At 36.6% G+C, this 19,464-nt stretch overlaps 1 protein-coding gene across 1 annotated transcript in view; it reads right to left on the bottom strand.

Annotated features, from left to right (window-relative positions):
* Positions 1-19,464, bottom strand: part of LOC122815716 (sodium- and chloride-dependent GABA transporter 2-like) — a 925,986-nt gene that overhangs the window by 753,836 nt on the left and 152,686 nt on the right. The gene's annotated exons all lie outside the window — the stretch shown is intronic.

The following is a 19,464-nucleotide window of genomic DNA, read 5'->3' as shown; positions in this document are numbered from 1 at the left end:
TAGCACTGCCAGCACATCCATGTCTTCTGCACACTGGCTTTTTGACTTTATTACATTAGTTAAGGCATGAGTCATTATGAATTTCTTAGTCAGTTTGCTAAAAATTGTCATTATTTTACGAGTTATTAACATGTTTTCCATGCTTGAAAATGGAAGGTTGCAAATGTCTTTGTGTACACATTTCCATGTCTCGCTGGGATCTTTGCCTGCCTAGATCCACTAGTAGCTTGCCTTAAGATGTTTACTTTTTTATACATACACAAACAGTCCTGACGTAGTTTTCATCCACTTTTTGCCTGCCTACTTTTAACTAGTCTGAAATGTTACGCTTTTTATCATTCATCAAGATCATTTTATCATGGTCATACCAAGTCCTGTATGCAAAAATTCAGGTATCAAGAACAAGGAGGGGGGGCATTATTTCTTTATGTAACATCAAGAAAAATTCTATAAAGACTTGAAAAAGAAAGATATGCAGGGTTTTTCTGTGTCTAAACCTCACAAACCAGAAAAGTCTGATTGGGCAATTTTGTTCAATTCAAACTTTGAAATTAGCACAGTCTACTCATGTCTACATTTTTATCATTCAAGCAAAAAAAAAAAAAAAAAAAACACAGTATACACTAGTACCAACCTATGAACAAAAGTTTCTCATCCAGGAAAAAAGAGGTCATTGTTCCCCTCTACTCGTCACTCATTAGACCCATTATAGACTATAACACCCCTTTTGGTATGTGCCTCACAAGACATCTACAACAACTAGAAATGCCACATGCCAGGGTACCTTTTTGGTTAGGCTTATATAGGCCCTAGGGCCAATAGCCTAGTACCTACCTATGAACCTATAAAGGAAGAGTTTCTTGATTTAACAGAGATGGGTAGACATATTAAGACTGATGAAAGGAACAGATAACAGAAAGTAAATACAACCCAAAATGTTAGAAGTCTGATAAAACAGATCAATATAGTTATCAAGACTATTGACAGAAATTCATGTGATATAACAGAAGTAAATAGGATATATTACTGTGTAGATAAATTAATATCAGATTAATTCTTACCAAAAAATGCAGAGCAATAAGGGAGAGGAATGGAAGAAATAAAATGTCATCATGAATTAATTGAATAGAGAAAAAATGTGATAAAAGCAATGTGCAGTATGATAACAGACAAGGATCTGTTGTACACTATTGCAAATAAACTAAAGATATCAGCACAGGCAGAAAACATAGAAGATATGCAGATAAAGATACATTAAAAGTATAAAATGAATTATTCGTTGATGACCCAAAAAGTTTTATACAGAACTGGAAAACAAAAACAACCCTACAAAAAAAAAAAAAAAACATTCTGGAGAAATATCTGTGAAGACCCTATGGAACATAACATACTGAATGGCTAGAAAAAGTAAAAGAAACAGTAACAAATTCAAATATACAGGATATGAAATGGGATGAATTAACAGCCAGAGAAATTGAACACAATTAGGAAAATCTCCTGAATGGAAAACCCTTGGCCCAGATGTGCTACTTAACTTCTGACTAAAAATATAATCATCTTTACATGAAGATTTAGCTTTGAGTAAGAACTACTTATATGCACATCCTGAACAGACACCGGCCTGATTAACAACAGGAAAAATTATACTCCTCCTTAAGAGTCAACTTGTAAGCCATTCTAAAAACTATAGACCAATAATTTCCCATTTGATGATGTACAAGCTATATACTGGAATCAATACCAACAGAGTTTATAGTTATTTAGAAAAAACTCAGTCATGGCAAGAGAACAAAAAGGTAACAAAAGAAAGTCATATGGAACAAAAGATCATTTCATAAGGAGAATTGTAAGAAGCAGAAGAATCTAAGTTTGGCATGGAGAGAGTAAACAAAAAGCATTTGACAACATCCCACATTTATGGATAAAAGAGTGCTTACAGATGTATAAGATACATCCTACATTGATCAATTACATTACAGTGATCATAAAACAGTAGGAAATCAGTTGCAGTTAAACCATGACAAAGAGCAAATTACTATCACAGGGATAAAAATTCAAAGGGGAATATACCAAGATAATTTTTGTCACCACTGTTGTTTTGTCTTGCCCTTAAGCCATTAAGTTGCTTGATTAACATATTAGGTCTTGTTATAATTTAGCTCTCAGAAAACAAGCTTGCTTAAAAAGTTCTCATCTACTTTATTGTGGATAATTTAAAATTGTATATTTCATCAGATGAGGAGTTGAAAGCACAACTGCAAGTGGTTAAAACTTTCTCAGATAATATAAGAATGACATTTGGTCTTGATAAATGTATGGAAGCAATGTTTATAGCAGAAAAGTTGCAATACCAAGAAAATATCAGTCTAGGACAGGAATGTGATATAAAAGAATTTGAGCAGGAAGGTATGTATAAATCCTTTGGAACTGATGAAGGATTGATAATAAAACATGAGCAAATGCAAATAAAACTTACTAAGGAATACTTCAGAAAACTTAAATATTTATTTATTTATTTATTGATATTTGATTATAGGGAAAGTTAGATTGGGTAGAAGCCCATTTTCAGCTGAGGCTCAGGAAGAAAAATTCCAAATTATTACAGCACATTTTAAGAACAATTATTTTGCAATCTTCAGAAATAAAACAAAACAGCTGCAGTTTAAATGATTATAACAAATTAGACATAATACCAAAACATTGGTTAAGAATCAGGTATATGACACTCATTTAATATTTAGAGAATTGTTAGATTATAGAGAAATTAAAGGTAAGTTAGTGTAATACAAACAGAAATTGTAATATGAAGTGAGGGAAAAACAGGCTTATGGTGTATTTAGAGAGAAAGTCTAGGAAGAGAATTAGATAGCTGTAAGTAAGTAAGTGATGAAAGGAGAGTAAGGAGGTATAAGGAATGAAAAGGTACTTGTCCACATTTAGGGATATAGTTTATCCTGGCTTTGAGCAAGAACAGAGCTATATTTTAGCTAGGAAGTCTTTCATTGTGTTTTTTTAAAGATGAAAGGGAGGGTATAGACCAGATGGATATAGGTAAGGTGTTCCAGGCCTTAGCTTCCTTATATGAGTATAGACAATGCCCAGCAAATTTGCTAAGATTGTAGACAGACAGGAGCTTTTGGTCACTGGATTACAATGACCAACTGGGAACATAGTTGGTTAGAATGTTTTTTGGTGCTGGACAGGCAGACGGATGCTGGATAATTTTATAGGTGGTAACAAATTATGTATATGTTAGTTGATGTGGCAGTTCTAACCAATTTAGGCTTTTCAGTGCTATATAGTGGTGGGTTCTGAAAGGGGTATGTGCTGCAAGTATAGCAACTTTGTTATAGTAATCTTCAAGTTTTAATTTTAGTGAAGCCAGGAGGTTAGTAAGGATGGGAGCACCATAAGTAGAGATGGTAGAGAATAAGTAGTTACAAGTGTAGTTTTAGTTGTGTTGGTGAGAAAGTTTTTGGTTTTATAAAGCATCCCTAGTTTTTGATGTATTTTTCTTATTCACTTTTGTATATGCAGGTCAAATGTATGATTATCATCCACTATCATCCCTAATAGTTTGCAATGAGAAGTGACTTCAATGGTTGTATTATCAAGAGAAAGAATTTTGAATGTAGTTTTTTCATGAGAGAGGGATTTGGGGGAAAAGTAGTAGTTTGGTCTTTTTTAGATTAAGCATGAGTTATGAGTTACAAAGCCATATTTCAGTGGCTGTTAAGGCTTCCTGAGTAATTTTTTGAAGGTGTATCATGTTGTCAGATGTGTAAATGAGAGTGGAATCATCAGTGTATTGCATTAGAGGGGTCTGTTGTGTGGAAATATAGAGGATGCTGGCAAAAATGTTAAAGAATGTGGGAACAAGGATAGAACCTTTTGGTACACCAGTGGTGACTGGTAGGTAAGAAGAGAGCATGGAGTGCCATTTTACTGACTAATACCTATTGGATAAGTAGCTTTTGAACCACAGAAGGGTGAGCTGACAAAGATCTAGTGAGGACATTTGAAGTAGAAGTTTGCTGTGACAAACTGTGTCGAATGATTTAGACAATTCTAGAAATAAGGAAGACTAGTTTGCCATTATCTCTAGCTTTACTGATAGTATCTATATAGGTTAGAAGGACAGTGCTAGCACTGTGGGAAGGACAGTAGCCATGTTGTATAGGGGATAGGAGTTCTTCCTGCAGGAGATAGTATAGGTATTGTTTTCGAATACTTCTTTCAAGTATTTTGACAAGGGGAGATAAGATTGCTATAGGCATAGGTCTAAAGTTATTAATGTTTGTCAAATTTCCTCCTTTGTACAGAGGGATAATGTGCGACTTTTTCCAGAGAGAAGGACTGTGGGATTTCTGGATTGACCTATTTATAAGGATTGAGACAGGATAGACAATGCTATTGGCTGCTATTTTTAGGTAATCACTTGGAAGATCAGCTGAAGAAGAGCATGGCTTAAGTTGGTTTAAGAGTAGTTTTATATAGGATGTGGGCACAGATTTGAAGGTGAAAGTGGATGTGGTGATATGTGGCTCTTGGGCAGGGTTGGGATTAGATTTTGAGGAATACTTGGTTAAAGATACTGTACTATCTAAGAACTGAACTGTATTGCAGTTTTGAGTGGTGGGCTATCGGCAGAGGCTTTTGGGTTGAAATATTGGCCGGGATGCAAGATTTCTTTAATGTATATCCAAAATTTTTTAGGGTTGTGTTTAGTATTATCTTGAAAGTTATTGTAGTATAGTTTTTTGTTTTCATTTATTTGCTTTTTAGTACGATGGTAAAGCATTCTGAAGTTTTCAAGATATTGAAGTGTTTTATATTTTTGCCATTTTTTCCATGTTTTTCTCTATCTTGCATTAGCATTCTACGCTTTTTGGATAGCCAAATTACATTATTTGTTTTCAGCCTCTTTCTTCTAGGAGGTGCAAGGGTATTTAGGATAGTTAGAAAAGCTGTATTGAATTCATTTACAGCATTGTCTAAGTGGGGGATTATTAGGAAGTTCCAGTTAATAGATGATAGTGTAGTAATGAACATTTCTGGGTTAAACTTGGAAAGGTTACGTGTTGTTTTATAAATATGCTGTCTAACTGGATGTGTGAGATGTCTAGTCATATAGATTGGGAGATGATCACTGAGAGAGTCTGACATTGTACCTGAAGTGGAGTACTTGCCAAAGTATGATATTAGAAACTAGTCAAATAGAAAATCTGATATCTTGCTATAATGTGTGGGGTTATTAATTAGTTATATGGAACCATATAAGTTCATGCTAGATGTAGAGAAGTTAGAGTTTATATCTAATCAACTGACATTCACATCACCTAGTAATATTTTTTCTTGTGGAAATCTTATGGCTATCCAATGCAGGATATCTTCTAATATAGCTGTATTGTCGTTAAGAAGAGATATAAAGGACAGCAATACATATTTGTTAATAATTGTTTATTTTGAGGAAAACAATAAGAAGCTCTACTGAACTGAATGTTGGTGTTGGTTTGCTGCAACAGGAAATGTGGTAGGTATTGGGAAATATTAAAGCAGTGCCAACACCATTCCTCTTTATATGGTCATTACGGATGATATAATAACAAGGAGGTATAATTTTGGAGTCAGTTATCCTGGGCTTAAAGTAAAGGTGGAGTTACGTGAGAACATCATTCTTATGTTGGGTAATCCACACATGTAGTTCAGCAGTTTTATTTCTTAAGCTTTTATCATTTATTGCAGCAAAAATTAGATCACCAGGGTTGGGGACTAGCTGTTGGGCTGTAGAAGTATGTGGAAGAGAATTATCTTTGTGTTCATTGTGATAGGTGTGGCCAGGATTAGGGTGTATATCTCCTCCTAGAAGGATTTTAGTATATTGGGGAATTACACATACTTGTATTGTGGGGAGGATTCTTGCACTTAATTTTGTTTTGGTTTGAGCTGAAGTGCAATTAATCAGCCTATATTTGGAATAAAGGTGAGGGGCAATATTAAATAGGTTTGGTGCAATGTGTGGAGATCGTAAAGAGGAAGTATGGATAGGTGGTTGGGACAGAGTTGGAAAGGTGTTGAGATATATTATTGAGTCATGGTAGGATGACAGATGGCACAGTAGGAGGAGAAGAACAGAGGATAAGGTGAAGAGTAGCATTATTAAGGACAGGGATCTGTATTTTATAGATGTCAGGCAGTGAGGAAGTAGCAATGAAGAAGGAAACAAAAAGTTGCAGGACAGTAGGAGATTCAGTAATGGTAGATTGTGAAATATGGAAGAGGATAGGTAAAGGGAAAAGTATTTTCTATAAAAGAAGAGAGGTATGCTATTCTGGTATCTTCTCTGGAATGTAAGGAATACAAGGGTATTAAAGATGAGAGTATAAAGATGTAGTCAAAATAAGAAGGAAATTGGGGGAAAAAAGATACAATATGGAACATATAGAATAAAACTAATATTGAAAACAGCCCTGACATCTAGTAATAAAGTCCAAGCTATAAACCAATTTAGTCTCCCTGCTTTAACTTACACTTTTGGTGTGATTGACTGGCCCCAAAATGTATTGGATCAGTTGGACAGAAAAACAGGAAAAATTCTTCACGCTTATCAATATATATATATATATATATATATATATATATGTATATATATATGGGTCTACTTCTATTCGCTGACATCCCATTTCACTGAAACCCATTTCGCTGACAGCTCATTTCATAGACAAACTTTCTAGGTGGGGCTTACCCCCACCCCAATGTGGGGCCCCCAACTATATATTACAACTCCACAGTCGCACAACAGTGGGGATGGGGCAAATCCAGGTTTTGCCCTGATTACTTTTCTCTATGAAATGGGGCTGTCAACCAAATGGGTTTCAGTGAAATGGGATGTCAGCGAATAGAAGTAGACCCATATATATATATATATATATATATATATATACACACACACACATATATATATATATATATATATATATATATATATATAGCATCTATATTAGATCATCGAAATGATAGAATTTCGAATTATCTAATATCAAACCCAATATCGCGAATGCTGAAAACTGCGAAGCTGCACAAAACCGAATTCTTTCCTAGGGAAAGAATTTGGTTGGCCGTTATTGTTGCTTCGCTGTTTCCAGCGATGCAGTGGAAAATTACGGGTTGGGTTAAGGTAAGTGTGTGATTGTGCGGATGTTCAGGTTAGGGTGTGGGTCAGGTAAGTGTGCGATTGTGACAGAATTTGGGGTTGGGGTGGGTTAAGTGAGTTAGGGTTAGGGCGCGGGTGAGGTGAGTGTGTGATAGTGAGAATTTAGGGTTAGGGGCAGGTTAAGTGAGTTAGGGTTAGGACGCAGGTGAGGTGAGTGTGCGATAGTGACGGACCTTAGGGTTAGTGTCTGGGGTAAGGTAAGTGGATAGATAGTAGTGTATGTGCAGTGTAGTGTAGGGTTAGATGTAACTTTTAAATGTATGTGTGTGGATTGCTGCTTTATAGTGTGCTTGTGGTGTGTGTGTGCGTTTCTCTGAACAATTAATTTTTTCCCTGGAAAAAATTTGCTGTTTTGAGGTTTCAATATTGTTAGGGTTTGGGTTTTTCATTTCGACGTTACGGCATTCGATAATGAGCCATTTCGATGATCTGATATAGACCCATATACATATATATATATATATATATATATATATATATATATATATATATATATATATATAAATCAGTGTAGACCAAGACTATATATTATTCATTGTGAAGAATGTATTGACCTCCTCCAAACTGATTACATGCAGACATCTGCAGTCATGGGATTTGCATATATATATATATATATATATATATATATATATATATATATATATATATATATATCTGCTGAACTCATCAGATCCAAACATAGTAAACATTTTAAAACATGAGGAGAAGAAGTCTAAGATGACCTCTCTGCTTAGTTTAGCAGAAATATTTAGGTGGCAAGTGGGACTGGAAATCAAACAAGAAACAGACAAAAATCAAACAGCGACTGAATCTGTCAAAAACAAAAGACTATAAGGAAAAGGAATATATGAGAAGGAAAAGACTGTGGAAAAGCTATAAATATAGTGGCAAATCTAACGGTCTCCTAGAACAACCTCATGTTGATCAGGATTTGATGCAGGAAACTTTAAGGAAATGTGTGTATCACATGGGATCACCCATTACCAACAATTTTGCAAAAAATAACTTATTAAAGATTATTTTTAAAGGTGCAAAACAACCTTTTATTTTGTATAAAAACATGTTTGCATGCATGTTTTTGTGCAGAAGCAAAATGTTATTTCACACCTACTAATAAATAAAATGTTTTAAAACATTACTTCCAAACACGGAAGACTAAATGTATTGAGCAGTGTTTACAACATTGATATTCATGGGTGGGCAGGAGGCACTTACGTCACTATGAGTTCCAGCTCTCATTATGTTGGATTACTAGAGGGTAAGTAATTATAAATTTTTTACATAATTGCCAAACTGATAAATTTGGCAAAAAACTAATTGTTAGGTGTTTGCCATACTGTTCATTTAACATCAGATATCCTCCTGATGGTTAATACATTGTTAATCTTTACATTTAACTCCCCTATACCAGTTTGTCATAATTATTTAGCCAAAATTTCAGCATCAGGCATCTACTTGCATTGTTTTAATAACATTCCTCCACTATCCCTTTTAAAGAGTTGGATATTAGCCATGCCACACTTGGCAGATTTTGTACTAAGTAAAACATTTTACCTTTCCATATCTTATCTAATAAGATTGCACATTTTACTCCAGTTTGGTTTCTTGCATGTAATAATATTAGCTGTAGTTGTGGAGATCATTAATGTTGGGTGTTGGCATAATCATTAAGGTGTTTACCTCTCAGGTATAAGGTACAAGGTTTGATTTTTACTTTTGAAAGGGAAATTGGATAGGCTTAAAATGGCTAGCAGTTAGCATAGTAGCTACTTCTGAGGGTGGGAGGTTGCCATAATGTTTAAGGTGTTTACCTTACGGACAAAAGGTGCAGGGTTTGATTCTGACATGCGGTAATTGAGTAGGCTTAAAATGGCCCACAAGGGCAGTTAGCCTAATACTAACCAATGAACCTACGAGAATCTTTTGTCCTCATACATTCAAATACTGCTTTAACTTTGTAATATGTAGATAGCCCTCTGGCATTCAATGACACCATAAGTGTGGGTATGCCAGTAGGTTGTCCATTCACAACTATTCTACTTGCAGTTGGTTTGGCAGATGTTGCACCTATTATCCCACACACTGGGAACACTGCACTGTTAATAAAAGTACCCTAAATAAACTATACTATCTAAGGATGCATTAAGCAGTGCATTACAGTTTTGCCTACCAATGGAACAGACAGCCCTAGAATACTTCCTCCCACTCTTAAATTGCTTATTAACTGTTAAGATTTAAGTGAAAGAAGATTATAACATACCAGGTCCTGGGTATATAGCACTCATGTTCTATGTGATGCGTGAATCCCAGTATGCACATATATACCTATTTTTGTCAGACCATCTCTGATCAATGCAAAAAAGAAGGGCAGGGAAACAGAAACAACACTCAAAAGACTTGGCAAGTATTAAAATTGTGTTCAGCTCATGCCTGTCATCAACATCTTCATATACTGTCACCTTGTACATTTCCTCATCATCACTTTGGCATGCTCAGATAGAAAAGAAAAGATAAAAGGGAGAGAGAGAGACAGAGACTTGGTACACATTAAACCAGTTTCCTCAGTTACATCTATAGCCAACCTACTCAAATAAATTTAAGTTCAAAGAATATAACCCAGAACATGTTTTTATGCTTCAAGAACAATCTATTAATACTCACTGTTCACTTTATTCTGACCATGGCTACCAGTCGTTCTGGTAATACTGTGTTCAGAATTTCTGTAGATATTTTCTTACAGGAGACTCATTTACCCAAAGAATGTTGGGAAAAAACTTCTAAAAAAAAATGGATCAGGACTATAATAGCCGGGGGCGATAGTTCAAACTCTAAGGGAGTAGCAATCCTAATTAAGAGACAATTCCAGGGTACTATCATAGACGGCAAGTCTGATAAATATGGTAGGTGGTGTTATTTTACATCTATAGTGCCGGATTCTACTAAACCCGTCTTATTTCTGAACGTATATGGTCCATGCACCCAACAACACTTCTTCATCATGGAAATTTATAATATCCTTAGCTCATTCCCTGACCACCTTCTTATTATTGGAGGAGACTGGAATACAGTCATAAATCCCAGTTTAGACCGTACCAGCAATTCCCCCTCATATAATTATCAAGCTTCTACTGCCCTGGAAGAACTAATGGCGGACTTTAATCTCATGGATACTATTGTCTTTGGTGCGGACTTATCTAAAAGCAGTATGTACACTTTCTACTCCCACTGCCACAAATCATGGTCACGCTTAGACTTCTTCTTAATCTCTAAATTCCTCTCTAAATTCAAGATTGCACTAAGGTGTGAACCTAGGTTATTATCGGATCATGCAAAAATCTCCCTTATGATTACCTTCACACCCGATACCACCCCCCGGGTAAACTGGTCCTTTAACAACAACTTATTAAAACACAAAGAGGTGGTAGAGAGAATTGATGGGACATTGTCTGAATTATACGCAGGGTTTGGTAGTTCTCAGATAGCGCTTGACATACAATGGGCGGCTTGCAAGGCTGAATTAAGAGGGTATCTGATTAGTAAAACCACATTCTTTAATAAGCTTAATAAAAGGAAAGAATCGGCTCTTACTCTAAGGCTAGCTTCCTTGGAAAGAGAATTTAAAACACACCCTGACTCCAAACTAGAGGAATTGATCAATATTACACACAAGGAACTATGTGAGCTACATTTATACAACTACTCGATACAGGAACAAAAACAAATTGCAACATACTCTGAATGGGCACAAATCCCATCTAGAACATTGTCTAGAATACTCAAAAACAATAGCGGCGCTCCAACAATCTCCATCTTGCAACATAAAGGGGAAATATACAAAACAGATTGTGAGATTATTAAGCTTTTCTATGACATATATTCTGACATTTATAGCAATAATAAACACAACAATTTTAGTCTGCAGATGGATACATTTCTTAATTCAATCAGCTTCCCATCTCTCAGCCAGGAGCAAATATCCATTCTATCAGCTCCGTTTAATATGCGAGAGATTCAAAACGCTATTAATAAACTCAAAATAGGCAAATCCCGGGCCGGATGGCTTCACTACTAATTTTTCAAGACTTTAATTCAAAAATTGCCCCTATTCTTCTAGAAGTCTTTAACTTCATCGTAAAACATGGAATTACTGACATACACTGGAACAATTCAAAAACAATCTTACTACTTAAAACAATAAAGAAAAACAGACCCATAACTACAGACCTATCTCGCTTATAAATGTTGATATCAAAATCTTCTCTGCCATCTTAGCCAACAGACTTAAACAGGTACTACCACACCTATTATCACCTGATCAAGCTGGGTTCATGTCCAATAGACATACATGGGACAATACACTAACACTAGATTCTCTTATCCAGTTTACCAAAAAAGAGAAAAACCCGTTATATGCCTTAACTCTAGACGCATCAAAAGCATTCGACAGGGTAAACTGGGAATTCCTCTTCTCCACGTTAGCACATTTTAATATACCCACATCCTTCCTAGATATGATCAGAACTCTCTATTCGAACTCATGCACATATCTTTATATAAATAAAAAAAGATCTAATCCTATCCAGATTACTAATGGCACAAGGCAAGGTTGTCCACTTTCCCCCTTTCTCTTCAATCTATTTATTGAACCTTTTTTCCTATTTCTTACTCAAAATACATTTCATACTATTCCTAAAATCCTAAACACACAAGTAGCACTTTCGGCCTTCGCTGATGATCTAAACCTTTACTTCCAATACCCTAACACAGATCTGCCAAAAATATTAAAAGCAATTTCCTCCTTCTCTAAGGCCTCTGGGTATCAAGTCAATGATAAAAAATCACACATTCTCCCAATAAATCCTGAAGCGCATAAACCTTTCTTCTTCCCTGAATCTCCCTTTCACATCACATACAGTCTCAAGTACCTTGGCGTCAACTTTGAACATAACCAAGCCTCTATGCTTCAAAACAATCTGCTAAAATCATGGTCTATCATCTGTCAAGACCTACAAAGGTGGAAGTTATTGAACCTATCATTTCTCTCAAAAGTAGCTATTGTGAAAATGAATATTCTCCCTAGACTCCTATACCAATTTAGTGCGACAAATATAATTATACCCAACAACCTTTTTTCACAGTTTGAAAAAACATTGATCAAATTTCTCTGGTTCCCTAAGAATGTCAGGATTTCCTCTTCCAAGCTAAGTCTCCCCAAGGAGAAAGGTGGGGTGGGCCTTCCAAACTTCCAGCTGTATTATCTGATTATTAGCTCTAATAAACTGTGGTCCATTGTAAACATGAACAACAAAACCCAAACCCATAACCCAGCGTGGTTAAAGATATGGCACAAACATATCCTAGTTAACAAAATGAATCCTAAGGCCATTCCCTTCTTATCATCCACTTCTCTGAATGGCTTAAAACTATTCTCTTTACTGAAATATCAAATAAAACTCTTTCAAAAGCTGATTAAGGACATTAATCTTCAATCTTTTTTACCCTTTTTTCAACCAATACACCTCAACCCAAATCTTAAAATTAACAATAAGATGATAGATCTTGCTGACTTCCCCCACATCAAAGACCTTAAAGTTTGGGATATTCTTAAACATAAATCCCTGTCGCTTGCCGAACTCCGATTAACCCTCAAGGTTAACAACAAGTATTCAGTAATACTACGTCAACTCAGGGAACTTATTGCTTCACAAATCAATAATACAGCCCCCGACATACAGCTAATGGATAAACTAAATCTAATTATCAATACACTGGCTAGTAATAATAAAACAGTCTCTTCGTCCTACAAACTATTACGCCCACTACTCTACAAAGGAAACTGCTTATTCTCCAAATATTGGGACAATCAAAACCACCCTATTACAGAGGACCAAAAAATACTAGCCATAAAACTAGCATTGAACTATCCCCTTCAAGAAATTTCTCTACACTCAACTGATGTTGAATAACAATGCATACCTTACCCTACAAGAATCCACAAATTCAACTCTAATAGCTCTCCGTTATGTACATGCTGTTCAGGTCAAAGCTGACCTTCTACATATTATGTGGCACTGCAATAACTCCCACAAACTTTGGTGTTCTCTCAAAGTGCGTCTCAAAAAATGGGTTACTATAGCTCCACTCTCTCATGGGAAACGGCTATTCTAAATATTCCCCCCCATGGTCTGCCTAAATTTCATATCCATATCCTAATAATGCTGTGTTTCCTCATAAAACTCTATATTACCTATAATTGGCTGGATCGCACCAAATTATGTTGGCGGGGATTTAAAGCTATGGCCACCAAATATATCTCGGCACAGAAGTTCATCATAAACGGACCCAAGAAAAGAGCCTACTTCAGTAAACTTTGGAAAAGCCTGTTTGAAGTAATCTTATGTGACTAAGCTACGGTTAACCTACAAACTTCCCATTGCCCTTTCTCTTTCTTTTTCTTTTCTTTTCTTTTTCTTTTTTCTTACCCTCCTACTCTCCCTACATACCATATCCCTTGTTCTGAGGGGTCTATCTCTCCTACTACAAGCCATAAGTAGGGCTGCTATTATCTAACCGTATAAATAGTGACACTGTTGCCTCCTTCTCTGTTCAGCACTGGTAGCTTTGTAAATATTGTTCAGTTTGGGTTAAGTTGTTAGTTTGTGTACCATGTATACTGCAATAGATTGTACTCCTTCTAAATTCATTACAAACATGCCTTTTTGTCCCTTTTTGTACTAATTTTGCTGTAAACCATTATGTGTGTTTTATTGGTGTAACTCTCATTGCTTGTACCATCATAGTATGCATGGTTTTATTATAAAAATAAAAAAAATATTTTTTAAAAAAAAAAGAATTTCTGTAGATATTTCAGTCAGTGCTAAGGAAATGGACCTAGATGAATTAATCACCTGTATCTTGTCCACAGTTACTTATTGGCCTGTAAAGTTCATATTCTCTTCCTGAGGTTGTGATTGTGAGAAATACTCCTCATGGTGTGATGATTCTGACAAGAAAGAACAACTTCTGATTGGGTTCCCCTTGATTTGCCAGTTTTGTGATTGATGTTTCCACTGCCTTTCCATTTTCAGAGCTGCAGTAGTTAGCCATTAGTATGGTGGTCTCTACATTTAATACCTATAACAGGAGAATTGGGCTTCAATGCATTGGTATATGATTTCCTCTCGTGGGGTTCTTACCTCTTTTTAAGGAATCCTTCTGCATCAACTGATATTTAACAAAAGTGGATAATGCAGCGTTACTCTGAAAGACAATTGCCTTGTTCATCTTAGATAAGAAATCAAGGCCTTCCATTTTGTTCTAGTTCATCAATTTGATTTCCATTTGCAGTGTATGTGTCTGCAAATCTATGACATGTTTGTAGTTAGCATTTACCTTCAGTTTCTGCTCTTTAAGAGCTTATTGTTGTTGATACAAAGCATGTTAAATATTTTCCAACTGTTGATCATTTTTCAAAGTTTTAGCCTTAATTTGCTGTAAATCCATTGCAGTGTTATGCATGCACTGAATAGTCAAGTACCATGTTGCTCAAATTTACCTAATATCCTCAGTTAAATTCTCACTGGTTTCCATAATATTGGATTTTTATGTTGTAGACAGATTTCAGAAAACAAGCAAAACTTTCCAAAATCTTATTCTTTTGAACTAAAAAACACACCTTCAAGGTCTTTCCACTCAAACCTCAACGATAGTTCATCCTTGCCTCTCTCCTTGGGGATTTGGCAGTTTATTTTGCTGAAATGTGACTGCATCAGTTGGAGCTGCAAATTAAGTCCTGCTATCCTGTTCCCATGCACCCCTCCCCCAATTCTAATGTTTAACTTTGTAGAACACTTACTATTCTCAGCCCTCATTCTCTGTCATAGTTAAGGGTAAGGGGACACAAATCATGTAGTAATTATGGTTGGGATATATAATAAAGCTGCTCCTGCATAACACATGGTTACCCTAAGCACTCCTTGCATATCATGCTCATATCGCTTGCTGCAGGATTTAATTAAAAGTCCAACTCACTCATGGAAAGTGTGTACAGTAATCAAAGACTCCTAACACCATGCTTGTACAACAGAACCACAGTGTTAAAATGCAAAATTACATCCCACAAAGATCCATACTGCAGATGTGATTCATAAGCATGTTTTATTATGTACCCAAGTATTGCCATTTATAGGCAAACTGGTTACTGGGGTGAAAGCTGAAAAAGCTCCCTTCTTTGAAAATTGTTCTCCACCCCATGTTCCTTCTGGGCTTTTGTCACTCTGGTTCCCATATTTGCTGTGGTTTATAAATAGTCCAGCATGTAATGAATTTGCCAAGGGTCCATGTGTTTTGTGTCATATGATGCAGCCAAGATGGAGATGGAGGGAGCTTCTTTTGAGGAAGTGCCTTGATATCTTTGCCTGCAAGATAATGTTGGAGTTAAAATCCACATAGCTAATGTGCACTAGAGAGGCTGGTCTCACACTTGACGACACCATCAAAATTATTTTATGCAATTGGTCCCAGTGCTACATGGTCATTCTGTCTCTGCATCAGGTGGTTAACAAGCTTGTAGAATATAACCTGCACTATATCGGAATGATTATTTACATTGTGATGTGTTGTAGTGCCTTGAATCATTCAGTAAGGCAAAAATCACTCACCTTGTACTGCGCAGTGCTTTGGAAACGGTACTGCAGGTTTTATAAACTGGAGAGTTGATAGCTCCATCTGGTAGTATCATGGAATAAGGTAGAATTCAGTTGTACCTTACAGTACAAATAAATGTATTATTCATGCTTCTAACACTGTAGGATGTGTAATAAAATGCAAAGAAATAGTCTACTAACAGCTGAACATTATATGAAAGAGCATATAGTAAGCAGATGTGAATGATGGAGTTACATTATGTGTCCCGAATATTTGCATTTGCATTTAGAATGGTTTAAAATGTATTTTTTCAATTCAGTATGGAATCATAACTAAGAGGTGATTTCTTTGATAAGAGAAGGGAGACAGACTGTCACAGCTTTGGATCAAGCGTAGAGAAGCAATGCTTGGTGCTCCAAGGTTTAGTTACCCGAGTTTCAAACAGAGATAGACTGCAGTCATGGCTTCTTATGTAATAAGAGGGTGTCTTTGGGGCAAGTTTAGCAAAGAAAGGAATACAAGAATCAGAGTGCAGGTGGTTAAATAACTGAGGTGCCAGTAAACAATCGCCCCTACTTCACACACATAACATTTGGCTTTTTCTTTTGTTAGACAATGCTATTCTTGTCCAAGGAATGAGTGCTAAATCTGTATAGTTTATTCATTAAGTACTTCTAAGCTCTACTGTTTACCTTCAGGTAGCTTACTGTCTGGATATCATACACTTGCTAGCCTGTTTTTACACAACGTGGGATTCCAGGTGACTTGAAGTACAATAGTAGAACAACGTTAACTGCTACCACCAACATTTTGGCATTGGTATACTGTGTCATTCCAGCATGCTGGCAACAGCTCTAAATCTACAGCACCTGCAACCATGGCAACTTTGTCATGAAATCTAAGGGCCCATTCTTAGAACTTGAGTTATATATTAAATCTTACCTTTACAGCTGTGTAAATATATGTTAATATATACATATATAAATACAGTTGATACAGCCCTGACATATTCATGCATGCACGGACACACATACTTCCACACAATTCCACTGTGTGTGTGTGTGTGTGTGTGTGTGTATGTGTGTGTGTGTGTGTGTGTGTGTGTGTGTGTGTGTACACACACACACACACACACACACACACACACACACACACACACACACACACACACACACGTTCCACCCACATAGAAATTCCCACACACACATACCATCATCCCCCAGCAAACAAACATCCCACATGCACAAACATTAGCCCACATAAACACAGTCATAAAAAAACACAAATGCACACAAAAAAATTCACATGAAAATAGAGGTGTGCGTCTGTCTGTCTTTATATAAATCTATATACATAGATAGATATAGATAAACTGATATAGCTATTTAGAGAGATAGATAGATAGATATAGAGATAGAACTTTTACATTCTCTGAACACATTTTTTGTTGACACTCACACTATTGACCTTACCACACAGAATCACAATCCATCAAAACACTAAAATGGTCTTTCACATGGATACTGCGGGGGAGGGGGCAGATTTATGTTTCCTTGCTCCTTTGTTGCTAATGAATTAAGATTTGATAATGTTTTAACCAGAATCTGTGCATCAGGCAAAAATCAGTTCAGCAATTGTTTATATATATATATATATATATATATATATATATATATATATACACACACACACACACACACACACACACACACACACACACACACACACACACACACACACACGCGCGCAGATGCACCTGCATGCAAACTACACACACACATTAATTCACAAATATATATATTCACAAGCCCACACCCCCTCTGCATCCCACATACACATGCGCATGCACATACAAATCTAATATATGTGTGTGTGTGTGTGTGTGTGTGTATTTATGTAAATATCATTTTATAGCTATAATCACAAACCATCTTGCAGAATAAACATGATTTATTTATAGGGATTATCAAAGAACAGCACAATCTTGCAAAATAACGAATACCAGCAAACTCAGAATACACACCGGCACTGCCTTCACATAAAAACACAAACCACACAACCACCTTTGTGGAGGCTCTCAGTAAAAATCTACCCAAACAGCAGAGATCTCCAAGGCAGAAATGCACTCAACCACCAAAACACAACACTAATCACAAGATACATAACTCTCCTAAACAGTGTGCCACTCAAGCAAAGCCCCTAAGGCAAAACAGCATGCCCAACACACTAGTTATGTGACTCAGTAGTGAGGCACACTGATGTCCCACACACTAGGTTGAATAAGGAGAAAGTAACTATCAGCTGCCTGTCCGGCGCCAGGATCCGGCACATAACCCACGCACTCAGCCCTCAACAACTACAAATATGACTCTGTCATTGTACATGTGGGTGTGAATGACCTGAGATGTACCTCCCTGGACTGCATGAAAAGAGACATGGAGGAGCTCTCGGATTATGTGGCCCAGGTGGGTATGACCCTAGCCCTGAGCAGCATACTACCATCACCCAGAATGATAACACAGTACAAGCAAAAAATGGTTGATTTCAACAATTGGCTAAGTTTCTGGTGTCATTCTAAGGGGATCCAGCATCTTATCTGCCTGGGATGACATGATCGACAGACCTCGATGCTTTGCCAGAGATGGCCTGCATCTGTCACCCCTGGGCATCCGGATACTGGCCAAGGCTCTTGCCACCCCTATAGTGTCTTTTGTTAGGTGGTGTGAGACAAGGTACTGGAGACTGTACCTAGTGGGAAGCCGGATGTATACAGTACTTAGCTCCATATAGAGGTGGAGCTATACACAATGTGTTGGGAAGTGGACAGTGCCCTAGCTCTATGTACATGCATGCTTATGTGAATTGTGAGCTGATCCTCAAACTCCCTTGGGAATGAATGACACTGTTGTAATGTTAAAATTATATTTAGATCAATCATGAGTTAGTGTACCTGCATGTCTGTCCTATTTCTTGAATTTTGTAAATGCAGACATGATGGCTATAATGGCCATTATGCTTGTTTACTGGTGTGACCTACAGATGGGGCTGTTGCACCAGATGGACTTCTGGACATGAAACACCACTAATATGTTAGACTTTATATTGCAGGCAAGCTTCTTGCTGGTCTGACATGCAGATGGAGCTGTTGTTCCCAAAAACATAAGCCACACTTGGCAGCCCCACCAAGTGCTTGGGCAGCTGTGAATGGATAATGAGATTCATTAACACACAATGAATGATACAGAACCTCATTACAGCTTCTGGGTGTAGCTAAACTCCATTCGATTCAGTCCTTGATGGTGCAAAGTACTGAGTAAACAAGTTCTCTGAATGATAGTGTCCTGTGGGGTGGGATGGATTGTACTGCTTGGTATAATAATAATAGTTAGCATCTGCCATCCTACTTTGCTACATCAGCCTTTTGGAATCCTGCCAAGAACATCTAGTTGGTAAGTACTGTAGAAAGTGTCCAGTTGTTCATAAAAATAAATAAATAAACAAGTAAATAAAATTAAATAAAACATTACCTATACCTTTCCCACCACGTAAAGATGACTGACTTCTGAGCTCAACAAAAGAAAATTAAAATATATAAACCAACA

This window comes from Protopterus annectens, chromosome 11.part0 (assembly GCF_019279795.1).
Source record: "Protopterus annectens isolate FY-2018-M chromosome 11.part0, PAN1.0, whole genome shotgun sequence".
Taxonomy (NCBI): Eukaryota; Metazoa; Chordata; order Ceratodontiformes; family Protopteridae; genus Protopterus; species Protopterus annectens.
This window is presented reverse-complemented; position numbering and strand designations above follow the sequence as displayed.